The 24,514-nt window shown below is 40.4% G+C and overlaps 1 long non-coding RNA gene across 3 annotated transcripts in view; it reads right to left on the reverse strand.

Moving 5' to 3' along the window:
- Positions 1 to 2,657: 2,657 nt before the first annotated feature.
- LOC125184067 (uncharacterized) overlaps positions 2,658 to 24,514 on the reverse strand; it is a 58,355-nt gene continuing 36,498 nt past the window's right edge. For 2 of the 3 annotated variants that reach the window (XR_010834011.1, XR_010834013.1), the window contains exons 3-7: positions 15,549 to 15,719; positions 13,400 to 13,570; positions 12,690 to 12,767; positions 12,509 to 12,592; positions 2,658 to 4,139 (exon numbers count right to left, since the gene is read on the reverse strand). This is a non-coding gene — a long non-coding RNA (uncharacterized lncRNA). Of the gene's footprint in view, positions 4,140 to 8,419; positions 8,554 to 12,508; positions 12,593 to 12,689; positions 12,768 to 13,399; positions 13,571 to 15,548; positions 15,720 to 24,514 lie in introns of all 3 variants that reach the window. The other variant, XR_010834012.1, reaches the window with a different exon arrangement.

Raw genomic sequence — 24,514 nt, forward strand, 5'->3', positions numbered from 1 at the left:
AAACCAACCCATGCCCAGTCACCCATCGATGGGACAAGCTCACTCACAAAGAAAAACAGGTACCATGCTCGCAAAAAAATGCTATCTGAAAATGTATCTTTGGTCTCTGAGCAGAACTGGCACTAATCCCAGAAAGAACAAGCCATAATATTCAGAGAAATGGAATTGTGACTCATGTCAGGACAATGGCATTGATCTCATTCATTTGTGTAAGAGATTAAAGAGGCCTAGGGATAAAGATTTGCTATTTCCTGAACAATAACTGCTAGAAACCGGACAAAATGTCAGAAACAAGCTCTCCACAGTTGTTCTTATTCTTGCCTGGCATGGAGGTGGGATGTGTAGAACAAAGCCTCTGCATGGTTAACCCATGAATGCAGTCTTAACTTTATTCAGTGATGTAGATGACACCCACTATTCACTAACCACTGAATAAAATTCCCCCCCCCCCCCCCCCCCCACCTTTTTTTGGCTTTCTGTCATAGTCAACAGGTATAATTTGCACAGAATGTCTACTGTCAAAACCCCACACTGATATAATATAACCTGATCATTTTTACTTCCCTATGCAAAAATGAAAATACATATTTTAAATAAATAGTATGCCCATGTTTTTCTACTGAGTCAAACAGATTCGGATTATAATAACAGGTGACGTTTACAGAATTATCATAGCTACTCTTGAAACTAAGCAAAGGCACAGTTGTGAGAGTAAGCACCTAATTCAGAATTACCAGGGACCCCCATCCCAGCTTCTGCAGACAGAAAAACAAAGTGACTGGGGGGGGGGGGGGGGGGGGGGAAGGTGTCCTTGGTTTTTATGAGAAAAGAAGAAATGAAATTGATCTCCTAAGACATGGACAAACAGTGGTCTTGGATAATGTTGTCATTTATATTCTTCTGGTTTTTATGTCCATATAGTGCACTGTTTTTATTAAAACAACCCCGCATTACAGTCCAAATGAAAATCAAAACACTAGATGAGTTGTTGCTGAACCATTTGGTGATCCCTGCATTCCTTAACCAATTTAATCTGACTGTTGGGTTGCAGGGTATTCGATAGGTCACCTACATCAGCAGTTCCAGTCCAGACAATTTGCTTCTAAATACTACATGGTATAATACACATTTTCCAATTACATTTCAGACTGCATTCAAATCCTACCAGACAGACAAAGTTATATGAAGAACAGAAGGCTTAGGAAGCAACAGCATACACATACCTGATATAAAAACAGTATTTTTGCACAGTTATCAGCAGTTGTACAAAATTATTAATGCAAACAGGAAGGCAATAGCTTGTTCACCAGTAAAAATCTTATTTAAAAAATATTGGCAAATCTCATGGAACAAAGTGTATAAATGATTTATCCCTCTTCGGTGTCCTTCAGGCAAGACATTCAAGGAGAAAAAAAATATAATAATACTGTGATTATCACAAGCAATACTTGGGAAAATGCTCTGTGAAAAGAAGCATACTTCTGGCTTACCTTTCAGCCTTAGATAAATTAATTATCAAATACATAAACTGATGTTACGGAAACCCTAGAAAATGTATTAAAAATAAGCACCACTCTGGAAGTACTAACACCAGGCCAATGTGATGAGTATGCATCAAAAATTACATTCTTACAAGAATGAAAACAAGGACTCCCTCTAGAGCCTGGGGATTATCAGAACGGTCACAACTGTACAATTGCATGCCTTACAATTGTACTTGTAAGGTTTAATGACATACCCCAATAGTTTTAGTAGACTCTGCTAGCCATACTTAACATTTTTTTTCCACTATCAAGATTAAAAGGATCGATACTTCTAAAACTCTCTGATTAAAACTAACAGTAAATGGAAGTCCATAGTGCAGGGTGACCTTAACCATTTGGCTGTAAGCAAGCAGTACACTTTTCGGAAACAGACAGTAAATGTAATGTGATGGAGCAAGGAATAAGGGATGTAAGTCATCATCCCAGGATCCGTACGGAGAACCTATACTCTGAGTGGAGCATAAGTCTGAGAAGGATTTCTGAATGATTCAGAACTATCTGAAGGTCTACAAAATCCATAACTGTATAAGCAGAGGATATTAAGTAGATATAGAGAGTCTCTATTGCTTTCTCACTTTGTGCCAGTATATATTTTGGAATTGAAATGTCTACTACGGTCTGCAGCTCAGGATGGATGGCAAACTACTTGTAAGGATTCAAATGGGAGCCAAGCAAACAACTGCAAGGTTGGAAAGTGCATCTCTTAGTGAGCAATGAGAAAACATCAAGTAGCATGTTAAGAGGTGTTTAGATCCCAGTCTGTGGGTACCAGAGGGAATAGGTATTTTGTAATGGAGAGCTTCTCTGTCTAACTGACAAAGTATAACGAGACCTAATTACTGGCAGATGACAATTGGGTTTTGCTTTTTTTTTTCCCTAAACAGTGAATTTAATTAACCCTATGGCAAATTTTTCCTAGTCGTGGTAAATTGTTCACAATGTGTTACTGTAACATGAAGACTACATATATTCTTCTTAAAATACTTTTTATTTCAAGAAAAAAGATTGAAAGAGGAATGTACATTATAAGAAGGTTATGTGAGTTGGTTACAGTGGTTGTGCTGCAGCTGCAGCTCTTGCTGTTACATTCTGGTGACCAAAGCCCAACTAAGGACAAGGTCCAGGCCAACAGGACCCTGCAACAAACCAAGGGTGTACTGCTGTGAAGATTACCTCAAAAGAAACCCATTAATCCCAGTCCTATGATCAGTAAAAACAGAATTTGGTTTTGAGACCTGCCTAGATCTGAAGTGGCTCCAGCTGCAGCAAACTTCGCAGGCTTATTCTGCTCTGGCATCCTCCTATCCTAATCAGCATAGTCCAGCCCTGGGAGGGAGCAGGAAAAATCGCTGGTTACAACACCTGTATCTTGCCTGAGAGCTTGGAAAATTGTCTCAGAGAAGTCATATATTCCCCCAAAATCAACAGCAAGAATGGAGGTAGCTGTCATCTTAAATGTACATACCAGTTTGGCTAGATGTTAAATCCAACACTGAGGGAAAACAATGCCATCTGAGAAAAACTGCTGTCAAATTCACCTGTATTTAGATTCACATGGGTGTGCTATGTTACATACTGATTTAATGATACAGAACGCAGCCTCGGTGTAAATTACCATAGTTTCACTTGAAGTTCAAGCTGAGCTGACTTCAAGCTCCTAGATGCTAATATAGCTGTGATAGCTTCCGCCAGCTGAAAATTTATCCTATATGCTATTCCAAATATATCTATCATCTCTAACAGCTCCCAGATTTCAACTCTGTGAAACTGCTTTCTCAGTCCTTTAGCCATCTGTTTTTTGCTGGGCTCATATGTGTTTCTCTGGCAGTGACTTTGCAGAACACACCACAGCAGGGAAAAGCACAATGGAAAGTATATTTTTAAAGTGTCTTGCTTCATTTGTGAGTTAAATGCACTTGTATTACAGATCAATAATTTTTTTTTTTTAAATCACAAAAAGCAAAACAGCTACATTTTGGGTATACAAAACCAACCTCTTAAGAGACCTGTGAGCACAGCCTAGCGTATATTCCACACTTGAAGAGTCGCACGCATCCCTTATACAACCACTGAAGAAAGAAATCCCCATGCCAACATCCCAACTCTGGACAGGAATGGAAGTCAGACATAATTTTGCCATGATGACAGTAATCACCAATGTACAAAAGAAACTTTTCTAAAAGCAATTGTTTCTAGAAAGCTATATTCAACCCTGTGTCCACATTGTGAACACCCAAAGCATTTATATTTCTCTTACCATTACTAGAATACATATCCTTTCCCAGTGCTATTCACGATGCACTGAAATGCATTAAGAGGTTTACATGCTTGCTTGACAGAGGGAAGGGAGAAGAAGAGGTTACCATTTTCTTTCAAACTGTGAATAAAATACAAAACTGTTTCAGATGTTTCTTCTCTGTATGTGACTACCTCATTCTTACCTATATAGATATCTTCAGGATTCATTGGTCATCCCGTGGTTTGTAGAAGGGGCCATATTTTCTCTTCTTGCCACAGTCAGTAGATATAATCTTATGTATTTGTCGAAAATGGATGATTTTGTCTTCAACCTTTATTGTCAAGAGATTGGACTAACTGCAGAAAAAGAGAGGGATGTTAAATAACGTAACCACAGCAAAAGTAAAGACAAAAACAAACAAACAAAAGAACAACAACAACAAAAACCCTAATAGTAGCCATTAAAAAATGTAATTCTTATAAACTGTCTGTCCAAGGCAGGAGGAAGCAGGGATTGAAACACAAAGGAAAAATTCAATATAGGCATGACTTCCTCTGGTCTGACTTTTGCACTCATAAAATTTTTAATTCTACATGAAGATGCATTTCTTCAGGCACAAGAGTCAAAATATAATGGGGCTCTTCGGTGGAAAATTAGAATATAAAGGCTATCAACTGCCCATTAATCTTGTGGGGTCAATGGGAATCAGGCAGAATTACTGTTTCCAGATGGGTGAAAGGATGCTGTGGGATTTAATTTACCCTGTAACCAACGCACTCTGGCAGATCTCTGTGCCTACACTCCGGAAGAAGGAACTGAAAGACGAAAGAGTCAGCAAGATTTGGGGCCCTAGGTGTCAGCTTCCTATAATCCCTAGACTGCAGATGTGAATTCATTAAGCAGCTAGATGGGACACGTTTCTGTGCTGTCCTTATTTGACAGTTTGGGTCGGCCTGCACGTGGGTGTGACCCTGTGCCCAACGGTGACGCGTTGAGTGTGTGTATTGCATACAGCCCGGGAGAGACAAGAGAATTATTTATTCCCTAATATTACCTGACTGTTAATTCAGATTTTAGTAGTGCTGTCAAAAAATCCACAAAAAAGTTTAAAACATAGTCACATTTTAGATCAAATTAGATATTTAAACAGGAGACAGTATTGATTTACCATACACAGCTATTTTTAATGTTCTGTGTCGAAAATTAAAATGGGATAGCAAGTTATGCTTCTCAAGAACAGCCGAGAAAAATTCATTTTTTTAAAATGATTATGTTTTCAGTTTAAAAAATAAAAAATAAAATAACACTTAAAACTTCAAAGCAATGGCTGGAGGTGTGAATGTTTCAGACAGCTTTGTGCTTCGCTAAAAACTAACAAACAAACAACAAAAATCCAACAAGAAATACTTGAATTCCTATGTGTTTTGACTCAAGATTTCTCATGAAACGGTGTTATTTGAACTTAAATTAGTAGACAAGCTGACAAAAGCTGTTTTAAACCACAGCTGATCTAGATGTGGTCACAGACCATTCTGCCAAGGCTGATTTTAAATACCTCTGTAACAGAGTCAGGTATCCCAGATAACCCCTGTGGGCATCTATTATAGTTACTAACATATCAATTGGCAAATGTAGTTTAAAAAATGGAATAGAATTTATAAATACAACATCCTGTCTCTTCAAATTATGTTGTTATGTGTATTGGCTCATTACATATGGTGTGAATATAATGCTGATAACAGACAACGGTATAGATAAAATGACATTTTCCCTATGATATCAGTTCATGGAAAGTATTTAGTCTTCAAGATATGCAGTTAATCTTTATCCTAAACATAAGTTGAGGGAAACCTTGCATACATGTTTCCCAGAAAGCTCTACTTCTGTCCACCAAAGATAAGGTTATTAGGTGGAAACCAGGGAGGCCATAGATCTCCACTAGCTCTGTAGGTTGACAAAACTATGGAAAAGCATGCAAGCAGTGCTGCAAGTTGTGCACAGCAATGGAGAAATTCCTGTTCCAAGAGAACGTCAAATATGGCTCAACCCACAACGAAGATGCTTGGACTGCAACCCAAAGAGTAAGATAAATTGCACCAATGCTCTTGTCTCTATCTCATGTAAGAATGACAATGAATCATGAGGCTTTAATTAGCACCACACTTTTCACCTGTAGTGTACAAGTGCTTTCACTTGTTCCTGCAGGAGTTACAGAACCCAAAAAGGCCAAAGACAAACTGGAATTAGTAAAAAAAAAAAAAAAAAAAAAAAAAAAAAAAAAAGAGAGAGAAAAGAAGAGAGAGTAATAGAGGAATGCAGTTTTGACCGCTGATGTAAATCAGAAGTAATGCCAACAGGCAAGAGAGTGATACTTCAGTGAAACAGGGGTGTGATCAAAATGAACAAATCACTTCTGAATCAGGAGAGAAATATAATACCGGCTTAAATTAAAGCTTCTTGAGAAACATTTTTTGCTATCCAATTTGCACAAGATTCGTTTTGCTCGTAGAACAATTTATCATTATTTCTATGGCAGTAATGACTACAAGTTCAGTGTTATATTAGGCTGCGTGCACACTCCTGAGATAACATTCAAAAAGACAGAAATCAGACAGAATAGCACAAACAATAGCAATGTAGCAGGGGGTTGGCAATAAAGCCACATGCTTCATAGATTAATGTTCTTTTGCAGTTTTTCTTAAACATGAAATTTTTTCAGCTTTCCGTTCTGTGGCATTATGATGGTTATTTTGGACAATTTTCTCTAATGGAAAGGAGCTCAGGGGACAGAAGGGGAAGGGATCTTTTGAAGTTAAAAGAAAAAAATGAGGAAGTTGAAAAGGAAGAGGATTGGGAAGGGGAAAAGGGCAAAGAACAGGGAGTGGGGCCAACACTGTGCCATCCCTCTGCACCCAAGATGGGCTGGGCTAGGGACAGCCCCAAGGTGCGATGGAGGTCGGGCCTGGGGCACCCCAGAGGCCTGGTCAGGACGAGCAGGAGACGGAGCCAGGCAGGTGACCAGGGGGCCCACCAGAAAGCCCTGTCAGTGAGGAGGGTCCGTGGGGGTGTAGGACCTTTTCAGCCTGGGGGAGAAGAGAAATCTTTGGGGTTTCACGGAAGTGGCTGGCAAAGGGCTGCTGGGGTTTTGAATCTTGGATGTGCAATGAGGACAGTTAGGTAGGGGATCTCTATGTGTAGGTTCAAAGCTGAATAAAGACATGGATATTATTTTATATATACTAACTAAACACACATATTCAAATCCTTAACATGAAAGCATTTCTAAAATGGCATTGTTCATAAGAAAGCCCAGGGGTGTGAACTTCTGTGACCACCTGTAGGCATTTACAGCATCGCTGTGCTGAATGCCAAAGGTTTTGTCTAAGGAGACACCTGGTTATACCCAGTGACTGTTGTACGTGGTGCACATTTAATGAACAGATGCCTTATGTTTGTCCAATTAATTTCAAAGTTGTATCCACCCCAAAGCTGCAGGAAGAAAGACCTGAAGACACAACGCCGTGCCAGGATAACAGTGGTGATTTGGAGATAAGAGTTCCGACACCTGAAACAATTCAGCAACTCTCGATGCTCTAAGGCTGAAAATAATCACTGCAAGCATGATATTTCATCTGGGATAACATACATCACTCAAGCCACTGCCTCTAATTCCTTTCGTGGCAAATCAGCCTGGTTTCGGACCTCCAGTCCTTTGCGCAGTCAGTCTGACGCTCCCAGCCTGCGAGCCAAGGCAGCTTTCTCCCAGAGACTCGATTACTATATTCAAGTATGAACTTGCACGAGGCAGGTGTTAGGTGGATGCATTCATGTGAACACGCCAGGCAAATGTGTCTGACTACAGAAAGGTCAGGAGATGACTGGAGCCTCCTCAGGCTTTCTATCCCACCTTCTCTGCAGGCCGTTGCTGAAAGCAAGCCCCTTTCTGCCTCTCCCCAGGCACACCTGGTTTGCTCGCTGCTCCCACTTCATTCAGCTGTGCAATCTGCCTAAAACTGTTCAAAGGCTGCAAATCAGACAGCCGTATTTAACCACAGAATCAAACCACCACAAGCCAATTCACGCAGTCTCCGCAGGATGAAAGAGGAAGGACAAATTCGCCAACGCTGTTTTGCTAATGAACCTCACACCTTCGCGGCACAAGTGAGATTGCATGCAGTTCACTCTTCCTCCCAATTATATCTTCAGCTCTTTGCTAAAACTGCTAATCAACATACCAGTTAATGCCAGCTCTGAGTGTCATGCTGTGCATGAATATTTGTCCGCTCAGTACTGTCAGTAGAAAAAAAATTAACCTACACAGGGCACTGCCAGCTCTCGTGGGTAAAAACCCAGCCTCCCCAGGTCAGACCATGAGGTAGCTCTGAATCTAAGAACGAAGGGGTACGTCCAGAAGAGAAACGTTGCTTTGTGGGGGACTTCCTCCTGTGCACCTCCAGTCCTGGGGCACAGAGGAAGAGTCAGGGCTTCTGGTGCCCTCTCCTGGTGCCACAGCACCACGATCTTAACCGTGGCACTGGAGCCACCAGTGTGGTTTTCCGGTAGTAGACTATCATTATATGTCTTATTTAATGGTGTCTGTGATACTCTCCAAATTCAACTCAGAAAAGCTACCTACCTTGTGAGAGGTAGGACTTCAGCAAGCCCACAAGGTGCATGCCATGCCAAGGCTGTCCAGTCAAGTGAACGATGCTGCAGTGAGACGCAGGCGTACCGTTTGCTTTTGGAAGTACCATCGCTGTTTGCTCAGGTCTGTGAAACAATCCCAGATTTTTTAAGGTAAAGCAAACGCTTCTCATCTGAAGCTGGTTTCTTCAAGGCTAGCTTTGCGCTGCTCTGTACTGCCCGATGTAGGTAACTCCTAAATACTTTCCTATTTGTAAGTCTCGTGGAACAGACTTCTTGCGTGAGCTTGCGTGAGGAGTCTTGCAAACAGGAGACACAGGCTCACAATCTGAGCTATTGCCATTGTGGAGATTTCCCAAATAAATGAACAAGCATCAGACCTTTAGCGTAGATAGATGCTGTCAGCTTCTTCTCTCCCTACCTACGACACACACACACACTTTCCTCAGATAATATTCTCCTTCCTGAGAAGATGCAATACTTGGTGTGACCAGCTATGAACTTTCCTGTAACTGCTAAATTCACAAGTAAATCATTAAGATACTATGACACAAATGACAGAACAAAACCCTCTGGCGAATAGACAGCTTCTTACTACCTAATAGTATATCAGACCCTGAATTTCAGTACAGAAAAGGTGGAATTTGGTATCCTGCCATCTGCCCCTACCTTACTGCCTCTGTTTGACAAGGAAATCAGTATTTTTTCACCAATGTTTGCTCCTGAAAGTTACCCTCACTTCAGCTGACCTGAACTAAACTGAAGAATTGGTTGTCTTAAAAGTGTGCTTCCTGGAGCAGAAAGCAGCTTGAGGACACTATTAACATGCAGGAGCAAGGCTGCACTAATTGGAGAAATCAGTGCTTCAGCTGCTGCTGGTTTGGAGAATTGGAATGAATTAAAACACATGAAGCTGACACTAAATAGTTATTGAGAAAAAGTATCAAAGTCAGGGGAAGCAGAGCTGTTTGCAAGATGAGGTGTTTTATTGATATGCAGCGTGTATAACTGTATAGCTGCTTGTATCAGTGACTGCTCAAAGTGCTCCGTGCCCTCCTGCAGCCTGTCTGTGGGATGCACAGGAATCATCCTGCTGCCCATCTGCAGGAGATGCCCGAGGTCGCCCACCTGGTCAAGCAGACACCTGGCAGAGAGCTCAGCCTCGTCCCCTCCCCAGGGCTCACGAGGCCTCCTCAAGCCTTCAGCACACAAGTTGTCCCCTCAGTTTCCACGCGGAAACCTCTTCAACATGAACACAAGTTACATATTTACTGTTTTTCCCTGTGTCGGGGCAGTGCCTCGCTAGCCAACACCGCAGCCTCGCGGGGACCTGTCAGCAGGAACACAGGCACAGCCTCCAGCTTAAAGCAGCACCAACAAATCTGTTTGAATGCTGAAAGGCATTGGTGGAAGAGAAATACAAGATTATGTGGGGCGTTATTCACTTCCACAGGGCTCTGCAAGGCCATATCATACAGTATCTTCAACTGAAATATATATAATTTCCTTTATTAATCAGACAAAGCAAAACAGACACACAGATTGCTGCTTTCTCTATTTCAAGCAGACTCAATGTGAGCGCTTTCTAGAAAACACCAATAAAATGAAAATATCCTCAGGGAAGCGTATACCATTTAATTACACAGCTAGTTCACATGGTTCATCATATGGGATTTTGTATCTCAGGTGCTGATAGGAACAAAAACTGTACCTAACATTTCACAAAGAAACAACTGTTTTGAAAAATTTCTGGACTCTGGTTTTATCACTGGGCAACATTTGGGAGAGTTAGTGAGGTAAAGGCAGAACTAGATCTGAGTATGTTGAAAGGTGCTGCATGAAAATATTCAGAGGATAAATGAATTGGGGAGGGGAGAGGTGTTGTTCTCAGGCGTTCTTGCTTATAGTCTTTCATTTACATAGTGGAATAGTCTTCCAGATAGGGATTATTATAATGTCTGAATGTCTAATTGAAACAAGGTGCTGCAGCTAACTTAGGAGCAGCTTAATTTCAAACCCTTTTATCATCCCCAAATGTGAATCCACATTTAAACATGGAGGAAAAATTCATGGTATATGCAGGAACAAATAAAGCTATTGTCTGACATAAGGAGCTTATGTAAATGTGTGATGGCAGAGCTCCTTTTACAGTAAACCTTTCAAATACATCCATAAATCATGAAGAACAACAATAACAAAAAAATCATTATTTTAAGGAAGTTTACAATCAGATTTTACCTGTCTAGGAGTGATAGAGACAACACTGTTAAGGCAAACAAAAGCTAGCATCTTCCTAAGCAGTAAATTGCGAATAAATATAAATTTCTGCTACAAGGCTTTGTGTGAGAAGGTTTCCATTATGAACTCACTGAAAATTTGCTAATTTTAAAACAAAGGCATTTGTTTTCAGTCCCTCTTCACAAGCCCATCAATTTATTTTTGCTTTTAAAGACAGAGCATACTAAATAAATTAATTAAATCAAAGATGCGTGTACTAGAGTGCCTTGAAAAGACCATGGATGTGATCCAGTGGACAAACTGGTGAATCAAAGCCCCTGGACATTGCTGTTCTACTCAGTTCAGTCACTGCCCACCCATCTGAGCTCAGCAGACTACTTCACCTTCTTCTCTCTTGCTATTCTTGCCTTTTCATTCTCCATTTAGACTGGAAGTACTTAGGAGAAGAAACTATCTCCTCCTACACATCTACAGAGTACTCCAGTGAACAGTGACCCGATCTCAGTTGTTCTTGGAAGACCAACAATTATAATTACGTGAAGGCAGGATGCATGTGGATGCGACATTACTTTGTTCAGGCTAATCAGCTCAATTCCATCAGTGAAATCTCTCTCAATTATAGAAGAATCCATGTGTGCAACCCAGACAGCAGAAATCAATTCTAATTACTCCCCACTGCCTGCACGATTCCCCTGTGCAAACAGAGGAGAGACACAAGGTGTTCCCAGCACTGCACTGCTCACATGGGTGGCGATCACCTCAACCTCCTTCGCGTGGGAATCCCATACCGTTCCATCAGAAAACACGGAAATCCATATGTTTTCTGCTGGGTGAGAACTTCATAAAATCATTTCCTTGTCCTAACGAGAGGACAAATATTCTATTCTTGGTAAATCCCCTTTATTTTGCCATAGATTCACAAATCCGTCTTAAACCAAGATTCGCCTATGGATATACATCAGGTTTACCTACCCCTGACAAAGCATGTCCCTGCAGGAGAGGGCTGGTTCACCTCTGTGGTTAGAGGAAGCAGGCAGAGAAGCACACACCGAAATTAGCCCACAGCTGGCAGGACCAGAGTCCCTATCCACTGGCTCCTTCTGCAGCCACCTTCTGACTGCCCTGAGAAGTGCCGGTTTGATTTTCAGGAAAATCATCAGTGACTGAACAGGTATAGGCAAATTTACAGCTGCTCTGCATACCCCTCGAGCATCCCTGACAATCAGCCTTCATGTCTATGTGTACTATTACAAAATGAGGGAGGGAGTGGGTTGCAGTTTCATTTTATCTTTATCTTTACATTAGACTCCTGCACATGCTCCTTCATGCACATGAATAAGTCTATTTGAGTTACAAAAGATATTGGACACTGTCTACCTGAAACAACTCTAATGGGAGCCTGTGCTCACGACTGCAGTGCCGTTTCATTCAGGTTGCTCACCTCAGCACATAAACCTGCTTTGATTTTTATCCACCAAGATCCTCGTGCCTGTATTTTGAAATGCCTGCTACAAAAGCACACAGCAGCCACACAGGAATAGGGAAGCTGCTCTCTCTCAGAAAATAATTTTTCTCTATGGTGTTTACAGAAAGCAGAAATGAATGAAATTATTCGGCACAATTGAAAAGTCAGGACAAGGCAGGGTAGTGAACCAAATCAGAGCAATGTGTGAAACCCTCCAGTAGCACAGCATCCTCCATTCATTTGATGAGAAGACAGAACACTGCTGCTTCTTAGCATGGATGACACCTCCAGAGGTTATACCCGCACATCAGAGAACACAGAAAGAAAGCTGAAGCAAAATTGGAGGAAACAATCAGAAAGATTTTATTTTAAACTTACGGCTGGAAGATCAAGAGGTCAACTTCAAGTTTTCTGCGCTTCTTTTACTAACACCACACTGAATTAAGCTGCTCTTCTCCGGGGCTAGATGGGGAAAATTTATACATTCTTTGTTATAATTTGACCTTGCAGTGATCTGCAACAATAGGGATTATGGTGTTGTCAGAAGATTATACTGCACCTGTTTCCATGACATTTGTCCCTTGCAGAGAAAGTGTAAATACTGGTGACATCTACCCAGAGCAACGCTTTTTTGTTCCTGTTGAGACAGTTTGGAAGCAACGAAAGAGAAGTAGGAAAAAGGTAATGGAAAGGGTAAAAATAAAAGCATAAATTGGAAAGCAGTCTACTTTTTCTCCACCTTTCACCTCTCCCAACGAAGCAAAATGAAAAAGATACACAGGAAAAAGCAAACAAACAAAACCTACAAGTCAGTAAAGGAAAAAAAAATGTTGAAAATGTCCAGAGAGAGATGCAGGAACACCCAAGTCATACTGAAAACTGTATCTTTCTCTAAAATACTGGTCGTGCCTGGATTAGATATGTCTGACATAAAGGATTCCCAAGTTTGAGCTAACTGACAATATCTATGGGGAAAAAGAGGGAGATGAAAACAGCTATTGTAGACGGATGTTCTGACTCAAGTTAGACATTTCTTAGCAGGGGAGAAATATAATAGCTTTGGAAAAGAAAATTAAATAAAGTTATAAAGCATCCTTTACAGAAAGTGGGAAAGACTGGTATCAAAACAACTGAAAAGAAAGCTCGATGCAAGCGTGAAACCCCAGTTTCCAAGTAGCAAAATGCGCTCCTTCTGTATTAGCATGCCACTAATGACAAATAGGAAAAAAGGGCCTAATAAAGTTATTACTTTTTGCTATTTTTTATTACCTGTAATTTCATACAGACAAGCTCTTCCTGGCTCAGGGCCCTGTAATATTCGTTTGCCACATCCCTTGGCTGTTGATGGGAAATGGGAAACAATCTCGGTCCGTCTCTGTATCACTGAGATATACTGCCTTGGCAGGGACCACGTCTGTAACTCCCAGGAAAGGAGTTTTCCTATGAAAAAAAACATGGTTTTATTTATTGAACTGCATGGTCTGCCACAAACAAATCTCTAGCTTAAAGAAATGTAGAGATGGAAGCCTCTCTTCTAAATAATCTTGAATGCTTTAATCCTGTTTTACTTTAGTAACAATATGAAAAGAAATAAATCTGAGTTTTGTAGCTACATAACACCAAAATTACATTGATTTTAATTAGACTATAAATGCAGTCTCACACTAGGAATGGAAAATACTACAAGCATTGCATTGTTTATAGTCCTTACTGCTCCAACACTTTTGACAATTGACCTGCAAATGATTTTCTAAACAACTTACAGTAGATTCTGATCCTTTTAATTATGGGGTAGGGTAGTACATTTAATTCTCATCTCTCACGAATCTTTTCTTGGAGGGCTTTTTGGTTGGTTTGGTTTGGTTTTGGTGTTTTGTTTTTTTTTATTATTATTATTTTTAGGACCCATGACTATTATTTTTCAAATATGTTCTGTATGTACATGCAATAGGTTCCCCTAAAACAAAGAGGTCCACTTTTAGACACTTAGATAAGTTGAGGTATGACACCCAAAAAGAGATATTAATATAAAGCAATGGATCTTGAAAACTGGACATCTCATAACGGCTATAGTACTGCTGATATCACTCCCTTTCCTGTGGCTTTTAGAAAATAAATCAATGTCCCAAATTCTGTTTTCTGTAAGTACAGTTAGAGGTTTAACACAAAAACATAATTTTTTTTTTTTTTAAATACTCACCAGTTTTTCATCTTCATTCTGATGCACATATTTAAACAGTTTTCCACTATTTCAGCTTTCTTGGTCAAGCAGAAATATTTATTATACTTGTTAAAGTTTATATTACCCTGTAGCAAAGCAATTTATCTTTACTGTACATGGGTGATTTTCCTGATTATTAAAATACCATTAAAGTGAAAACTGTTCAACTCACACCACATTTCTAATTTTTTCTTGTTGTTGGACATTGAGTGGAATATAACTACAAAATAATACATCTGGTTTTTAAATTGAGACATAAGAGTTTAACTAATGTTGGACTACTTGAGCATCTGCTGCACTGTACCAGGCTCAAGGGACTGAAACTATTCCCCAGGATTAGATCTTGACTATCACAGCTTGTATCACAGGCATAACAGGGAAGGTGACCATCACCCATCCTGCGCTGGATACAGCAAAAGGAAAAGATAATAAGGCATCTTTCTCACCTATCATCACTCAATTGATATGACAGGTAATCACAGCCTGAAACTATTACTTCTAAATTCTTTTCAGATCAGAATGGAATCAGATTTGGGAAATGAGTGAACTTCTGCTCGTAGCCCAGAGGATCAGAGATGTTCTGTCCCAGTGGAACTGGCTGGTATTTCAGGCTGTGTAGTCCTGTGCTACAGAAAACCTTGCATAGAGATTGTGCTCACTTGTTATGTGATTAGTACTACCTGCAGTTCTTACAATTAAGAGCTGGTTCCAGAAATGTAATGGGTCAAAAAGCCCTGACCCCTCTTCAAGAGGACCATAGGAGTTTGGGGTGACATTCAGTTATTCTGTCAGAGTGGGTGGCCCACCAGAAAAACACTCTCCAGGGGCAGGAGAAGTTGGGGCTGCCCTGCTTCTTCAGCTCTGCTGCAAGCACCCTACAGCCACGGATGGTGCACAGGCGAAGAGCGATGCGCTGTACCTCATGTGCCTGGAGTTTTCTTCCTCTGAATTTAGATGACAGCTTTGGAGAAAGTACAGTCATTTTTAACATTCCGAAGGGATTTCACGTTACAAATGTACGGAGAGGAGAAGTAGGTAAATCTTTTTTTCAAATCAAATAAAAACATATTGTTGGGCTCACATATTCTCTTTGAGTGTAACAGGAATGACTAGAAATTTTGTTGTTGTTTAGAATACCTCCTTTATGTATCTTTTTCACAGAGACTATGACTTGACTCTAGCTAGAGTTTTACATACCCAATTTCCAACCAGCAGTGATTATTTATAGCTGAAGTGTCAACTTCTGCATGCAGGGAACCACGATGGAAATGCTGACAGCCTACAGGCCATAAAAGCTTCAACGGGTTCTGCAATGAGTTTTGTATTTCTTTTTTAAGCATAACACTTCCTGAGCTCTTTGTGAAAATCCTGTAAAATTAACACACAACAAAATTCAAATGCTTGTAAGCAGATAAGCGCGTTGAGCTTATTATGTCTGTGCCTTTCATTCACTTGCAGTTACATTTTCTCTATCATTTGCTGCCTTTGTATTGATAACTCACATCAGTTTAGAGCTGTCATGAAATGAGATTTTCAGTCTGAATTCACTGCATTTTAGGTAATATTTCCACATCTTTTTTTCTGAAATTGAAACTCAGGTCAAGTTGTAGACTACTCTTTGCTGGCAACGAACAATTATACCAGTCAGAGTAAACGTTTTACTTCTTAATGAGCTGATTTTTTTCCTATTTCATCCTCCCCATTATCTTAAAATGCAGAGGACGGTAATTTAGTTTGCTATACAGAAAATCCCCTCCAGCAAAAAACACATTCTTCTGAAGCTGTAGTGACCAATAGCAAATAAAGTTCAGTTCTTTGGGTGATGTCAAAACAATGCCTGATAGTAACAAAGCCAGCTGCTTTGATTTATATTGCCTTCCTCCAGCAATACAAGCCAGCATTCTGCTTGCCCTTTTCACTGCAGTTGCACATTAAGCTGAATGCTTTAGAGATTTTCTACAACAACTCCCAGATCTCTTTCCTAATCAGTATTCGACACATCTTTCCTTTTAGCAGATGCGCTATTTTTTCCCTTTGTTCCAAGATTCATTGTTCTCCATTAACTGCAGTTGCCATTTATTAGTCCAGATGCAGAAATGATCCAACGACCCCTTATGAGTCGATGTGCGTTCACCCACCCACACGTCTGTGCGCCAGCACGCAATAGGCCCTTGGATCATCACATATTTAAATATATGCACTGAAACTATAGACTGTTTACGTGAGATTTATGATGTTTCTGAAATGTACATAGGATAATGAAATGGGATTTTGAATTGTTAAAAGTGAACCTGCTTCAAAGCTAAAAATGCGCTCTTCTGGGCTTTGAGAGTAATAAAACAATATATAGAAGCAGATGCTCAGCTGGTGAAAAAGCTTGTTAGAATTAACGCTGTGTTGATTTACACCAGGTAAGAGTGTGATCAATTAAACCTGTGCTGTGAACTATATAATTTTTTAATGAAAAATTTAAATCTAATAATTCTTGGCCACACTACTTGTTTTGGGGAGGGAAAAAAAAAAAGAATGGAGACACTAGGAGAAACCATTCTTGAAATTCAGACAAATCGGTAGAAAATGGAGTGTGTAATGCTTAAATATTCAAACTATTGATAATATAAACAGGTGGCAACCATATAATATAAAGTACATTAACTTGGAATTCTGTAGACACTTGGAAGATAGGAAAATAGGATTTCACATCGTATTAGTTCACTGGTCCATGAAGTCTTATATCCTTCTTTCAACATTGGCTAGTAGATAATTCTTCAGTGGAAGGGAATCCCGCCCCTCATAATGCATTCAGAAATATGAAATGCTGTAAGACAGAAGTGGCAGGAAAATAAAGGACAAGACAGTAGCGAGAAAATTGGAAAAAGCCAAACATACGAGGTCGCAGTTTTAATAAAGAGGAAAGAATCATTGTCTTAAAAACAGGCTCACTTGGGCATAGGACAGCTATAAGTATACAGTGCTTTCTACCCCCCAGGTTACTAACTCAGCTCATCCCCCCATCAACAACACTGCCTATAATTTATGATCGCAGTGGCCTTTGTGAATAAAGATGTTTCCACTTCATAAAATCAACAGCATTATTAGAACCCTCTCTTCCCCATCACCTAGCAGGGGCAGCAGGGATAGAAACTCGGTGAACCTCCCTTTGTGACTGTTCCTCCAAAAGGGCACTGAGCCATAGTCAGGGGATGGCTGGGAAGCCAATATGAAATGGGCTGAAATACTGGCTTAGCTACCATATAAATAAAACTGGATTTATATTCAGTTAAATGTTGTGCCATATTCTGACAGCTAATACTTGCAGCTGCCAGGGGTTGTGAATAAATAAAAAAATTAATCTGCAGTTGTTTTCACACCAGAAACTGCTGTTTAAACAAAACTAAAAAAATACTTTCCATCCCTAACATTGACATGTTTCTAACATCTACACCTGCGCTTTTCTGTCCTGAGCAGGTTTCTTTTGTGCCAGCATTCTCAGAAGACCCATAGCCCCTTGGCAAGCATCCTTCCAGGCCAGGTTGGGTAGCTGCAAAAGGAGCAGCTCCTGCTTCAGCAGCCTAAGTGCTCTCCTCAATGCGGGGGGACAGCGAGCCACAGAGAGGCAATGGGGACCCGAACCCCACCTGGAACTGGCAGAAGCCTCCACAAAACCCTTCAACCCCTTTCTATCAGATCCAGGAGAAGAAAAGAAGGGAAAGGAATGAGGTTGGTCCGGGGCTGCTGACGCTGACAGGAGACCTGCTTTCTAATGAACATTGAGCCAGGCCCTCAAAGAGATTTTTTCAGCATTTTTGTCCCTGACTGCTCTCTTGGAATTAATTACGTTTCAACTCTCTTGTAATTGCTAGCAGGTAAGAGACATAGCACTGACAACTGTGTTAAGCTTAAAGCACATAAGGGCGTGGGGCTGTAAGCGTGTGCCTCTAGAGACAAACAAATGATGCTGGAGGGTAGCAGAGAGCATGGCCAGTGGTACTGATGGTGGGAGAAGGCCCTATACTGTACATGAAAGGAGTCACCACTGCACTTTCTGCACTTTCAAAAGGTCTGCAGCAACCTGCTTACTTTATCTATTTCAGCCCAGGAAAGATGAAAGTATTTATCCATATTTTTTCTGTTACAAAAACTCAAAGTTGCTTTTTACAGCCATGGGACCATATGTGAATAGAACACATTGCAGCACTGATCACATTAATCTCCAGAGAGCTGCTATAAGGCACATGATCAGAAACATTCAGATAATGCCAATTATTCTCATGAGCCTGGGACCATACAAACCTGAGAAGGGAGGTTATGGATGGGGCTGTGTTAGATTATCCCAAGCAACTGAAAATAAACAGCTTACTACACTCCTGTCTTCGACACTATTTGAAATCAGTTAGCATTGAGCAGCAGCTTTGGTGGAGCACCGAGGACTATCCCCAGCCCTATGCACATTTTGGTTTCCTCTACCCTTCCAGAGGGGACAAAACACATGCAAGTCAGGGGAAGCATCTCAGTAATGAAGAGAAAATTGTTTCTTTGTATGTAAACTAAAATGACAGTATTTTCCTGCTAGATCTAGGGACAGACCCTTGTTAAACAGCATAGCCAGTTCTTTCTTTTGTTTCCAAATGATTATTTTACAACACACAAAAATAAAATGACAATTTACAGGCTACAGAACTGTAAAGCATTTTAAAAGCTGAATTCAGGCAGAAGCTAATGATGCAGCAGATTTACTAAGCCAGATCTAGGCATATGATACAAAAATATACTGTCCAATAGTTTTTTGTTGCTTTTGTTGTTGTTTTCTCTTAATATATTTTGGATACAACAGCACACACAGCAGCATCATTTAATATATTAAATGATCCATCTTGTCATGTTACAGCTTCATCTGATATGATCCATTGCTTTACAGCACACTACTATGCATATAGAAAAAAAAACTAGCTTGTAATAAATTACCACTGCAACTATTTACTTTGCAGTATCTATTTACCTTCACGTTTAGCCCATGCCAGCATGAGTCCATCCGCAAAAAAGCATGCCCCTTTCTGAATATTTGTGACCACTTTATCAGCATGGACCACAAGATGTTGTGATCTCTCTCCTAGACAACAAATATTCAATACACAACCAGTAGACCTGAAGTCTCGCTAATAGACTTTAGCGCTGGAACAATCTTGGTCCGTCTTTGAAGGTGATGAGTGAGTCAAATCCCACAGCTACCAGGAAGAGAACAAAATCACTGGGAGAGGCAGTCCTAGTTCCTTTCATGATATTTGCTCCACTCCTGAAGTATCTACTTGATAAAGAGCTTAAGCCTAAATCCTACGTGTGATCGTTGTGCCATTCCTATAGCAGAGAGCAGCTGGATATTCCAAGAAGAGCATTGCTCCTTCACACAACCCAAAACTGTGTAACAAAGGGATTGACCATGACAATCATGGCTGGGAACGTATAAGTTAAAGGAAATCTGGCCATGTTCTAAAAACAACAGATCCCACAGAAATGTTATAATAGGGCATGCAAGAGAAACCTTCTAATTTATGTATCAACAGGCTGTTCTCCAGTTCAGGTATGGATATAAACACAGTTCCAGATCAAGACTAAAATCTCTTCCATTTCTTATACCAGAATTCTTAAACAGTTTTTCCTCCCCCTCCCATTGTAAATGACATCTTTTGATATGTTATCACATTTTCTCATACAAATTCCATTGAAACAGTAGAACAGCATAACAAAACACCAAATTATTCCTGCTACATTCAGCAACTAAAATTAAAGAGTTTTTTCTCCTACTTGATCATAATTGTAATATTTCAGATTCTTTCTACAAAGAGCAGAATTTAATGGCTGTTATGGATTTTTCACCCCCTTAGAGAATCTCCACAAAATTCAATTATTTTTGGAGACTGCTTGAGTTTATATCTCACAGTTATGATGAATTACCTATTGTACTGGCTGACTTAAAAACAATACACAAAAATCAATTTTTTGACAAAAGGAAAGACACAGAGAATTCAGGACTGGCACACACTGTCTTTGTCCTGATTTTAAAATGAGCTAATTTCAATCTCTTTGCCATTTAAAACCACTTTCTGTAACAGCATCTGATTACATTTCAGCTGTTTAGGTTTCCTATAGAGATTGACTTTGCCAACAAGACGATTTGCCATCAAGAAATTGTAATTAACTTAATGAACTCTGTCTTTTAAACAGTTGGAGATTTTAGAGCTAAGAGTAATGATTATCACAAGTATCAAAGAATTTTGTTTTAAACATACATATTCAGTGCCAGATATAAGCAATTTGCATGCTAAGATTTTCATGCTCAGATGTGACAGTGGTATTTAGGATTGTTGACTGTCTAAAGTAAGAATAATTTTATGCATCAAATAATAGCAATAGTAACGACAATAAATAACACTGAAAATGGAATTTAAGTAATGTTATTTATAACCATGTGTTTTACAGCTCAAATGTGCTAATAAAAGAAAAACATGGCACCAGACTAGAGCTAGTGCTCTTCTGTGAAGCCCTGAGACAGAGTTTGAAACCAACTTTTCATTCTATCCGTGAATCTAAGAACAGATTAGATCACACACTTTAGGCTTGAGTAGCATATAAATTGTCAGGAAAAAATATAGGTAGCCTGAAGCTACCAATAAAAATTGCAGTACTGCCAAATGCTCAGACTTTGTGAACCAGCTGATCTTTTTCCCCCTCTAGAAGGATTTTCATATCAATCTCATGCTAAACAAATCAAAAAGTATTGCACTAGTAAAACCTGACTTGGCGTACTGCTGTGATTTTACACAGCAAACACTCAACCTGTTCTCATCCCTAGACAACCAGATGTTATGTTTGTGTGTCAGGAGAACAACTCTAGTCATTGAGCAGACAGAAAAAAAAAGACTAAAAAGGCATCTTTTTGAGGACGAACTGTAATACGGCCAAGCTGCCGTACCTCGCACCTCCTGGCCACGTGGTTAAAACAAGCACCAGAGCACTTTGTACTCACAACTTTGTGGGAACAGAAACACCAGCACACTTGCCACTGTGGAGTTAGACTTCAAATGAGGCTGAAATGATTATGTGATGTAAAACAATGAGTTTCCTGAGAATGGGCTTGAATGGGAGTGACACCGAGCAGCGACCAAGGAAATATTGCTCTAAGACAGGCATGCAGCGTGCCCTCCCTCTGAGCAAGGCTGACAGTGGTCTCCACTAGAGGCCCAGATCTTTGTCTCAATTTTATTACGAAGAACATCAGCTCTGAATGTAATTTCCTAACACAGCGGAATCAGTGTTAAGGAATGGCATGAATATTTATCATCTGCTTTCTTGAGAAAGTGGCCACTGCACCTTTTTGTCATTAGTGGTGAGCTCAGCCCTATCAGCTGGATGTGTAATTCCTCCTGCCTTAGCAGTGCAGCACAGGAGATCATCCCAGCAGCGCAGCTCTACTGAGTCTCTCTGAGGCATTTGGACAGTCATTGCCCGCCTGGGGTTCACCTTTCCTCTGAGAAAAATAGGTATCGTTCCTTCTCACTCAATACATCTCGAGGTAAGGCATGCATGGCTTGCATTGAAATCACAATGGCTGCTTGCTGATTTCAATGGGTTACCTCATCTCAGGCACTTCGAAAAGACAGTTCTCAAAAGACAATCAACATTTCTTGAGTAAGATCAGTCTCCCTGCTTCATGCTGAGCATCTCTCAGGATAGAGCTACCTTTTATGGCTTAGGTGAGGAGACGCATCAAAAACGTGTTTGTTTTCCACCCAAGCAAGCCAGCATTTATTCTGTCTCAGGTTTTTGTTATTGCTAAGATACAGATATTCACATTCTAAGAAACACGTTCCAGTTTTTAATGTCACTCCACAGACCTCATGCCATAACACACGCACAATAAAGTCACTGAAAATCAAAAAATTTACATCTTATGCACAGATGTAACTTTGTATGAACAAACAAAGCCTTCCCCAGCGGCTCCCACATTGGTGAGTTTCTCGAGGGAAGCAGTGAGCAATTCCTAAACTCACCAAAGGTAAAACCAAAAGTTTTCTTACTGCCTAAAGCTGCTGCAGGAAGTGCATCATAAATTGTAGATTAAATCTGACTTCTCTTGGGTTTCTGTGGCACACAGAATTAAGACTTGTGTAAAGCCCTGTAACATCATGGAAGAAAGAGAGATAAAAGCTACAAAACAGTAAATATTCTCAAAAAAAGACAGCTGCGCATAAAAGTACAGCTCACAACTAAAATAACTGAAGCCCAGAGACTTTCCCTGGACTTGAGCAACAAGATTTTTGTTGTGGTCATCTTCCAGAAAAAAAAAAATAAAGCAATGAATGAATTCATCATTTGTGAGACAAAGTAAAATATTCCCTGCCCTGTTTTAAAATGTACATACAAGCATCCACACACAGACACACCATTTGGGGGAATGAAGACAAATCCTGACATGGCAAAGTGCAACCAGCTGACGATATTCTAAGACATGTACCCCGAGGGCAGAAATCAGCCCTAGCGGCCGGGCAGGCTTCCCCTGCCATCACTCACCTCCGCTGATAAGCAGTCCTGCCAGCGGCGTTACGGGGCTGCTCCTGGAGCTGCTCCTGCAGCTTATCTCAGCTGCCTTCATTTCTGTGAAATCCTGGCTGCAAATGTAACAGCTCACTTACTTTCTGTAAGGTTTTCTAAAAATCAGGACACCTATGACAGCCGCTGTTCATCAAATGTACTTTTTTTTTTTTTTTTTTACCTTTTCCTAGAAAACAATTACCAAGAAAATGATCGGAACAGATGTAATTTATGTGGACAAGCAAATACGTTGCAATGTAGCTATGGTACGAGACAGGCTCAGCACCTCCATGTACTGAAAGAGGAAAGATCAAGAGTTATTATGCTCAAGAGGATGAGGACAAGGTTGTCACCATTCAGCACCATTCCCCTACATTGCCAGGGGCAGGCACATTTCCATATGGCTGGTAACATTAATTAAGATTGCCTTTTAGGGAATTCCTGAAGGGATCCATGCTATCCCAGAAGTTAAACACTGCATAAGCAGAAACATGCAAACAGTGCCGTTTTAAAATTTGTGAGGCAGAACACCATCCCACCTACATCAAAATAAATAAATAAGAGATGAAAGAAGAGAAGTAACAAAGCCACAGAGAGAAGAAATATGAAAATCACATCCTTTTAGTAATATCTTTACTGTTGTTCATAGATATGTTCCAGCATCTACCTACCTACCTGCTTCAGACAAATGTTTTTTTTCCTATCAAGAAAAACGGAGAGGAATTCTGAAAATAGAAGTAAAGCAGGCATCAGTGAGGGCTGCAACTGCCCTACAAACAGCATCCACCCAGGACAGGCAATGGCCATATTTCAGCCTGCAGCCCTCTGCATTTCTTCATTTTTTTCCTTTTCTCAGAGGTTATGATACTTCCTCACTTTTTGGTTTCTCTCCATTCTCATTAAATGATACTAAACCTAATTTTTTGATAAAAATCGCAGTCTGAGTCTACAGCAAAGGGACTGCTCTCGACTTGGCACCTTCTGCTTTCATATTAAAGTAGGGAAATAAAAAAGAAAAAGAAAAAAAAAAGGATAAATGCAAAAGCAGAACTGGTAAAATCAAATGCCTCTATTAGAAGCGTTCCCCCAGTCTTCTAAAGCCTTTGTGAGCTTTATTAAAACAAATCTTACAGACTAGTCCTGGGTAGCTGACACAGCTGACGGGGTGGAGGAGCGGTGGCATGAGGGAACCCCAAGGCCTGCACTTGCAGCCCCTGCCAGAGGAAGGGAAGGAGGTGAGCATCGCTGCACTCCAGCAAGCTCTCAGCAATGCACGGGCCCCGTGAGGGCTGTTAGAGGTTCATAAAAATCAGATTAGGTCAGCTTCAGCTGGGGACGTGTGAGCCATCGGGCTGCTGTTGAGCTGTGTCAAAACCACCAACATTCACCTTTGCCCCTTTCTCCTGTGGTGACACTGCTCAAACACAAGCACTGGATCTCCTTCTAACCTGGATATGGAGGCTTTCAGCTCCTGTAAATCTTCATCACAGACACCTGCACAACGTCAGGGCTACTGCGTGCATGCTAGGAAGAAAAGCATGCTCTGACCTTAAACGCTGTAGTCTCCTGGGCTT

The sequence above is a fragment of the Anser cygnoides genome, chromosome 10 (assembly GCF_040182565.1).
Source record: "Anser cygnoides isolate HZ-2024a breed goose chromosome 10, Taihu_goose_T2T_genome, whole genome shotgun sequence".
Taxonomy (NCBI): Eukaryota; Metazoa; Chordata; class Aves; order Anseriformes; family Anatidae; genus Anser; species Anser cygnoides.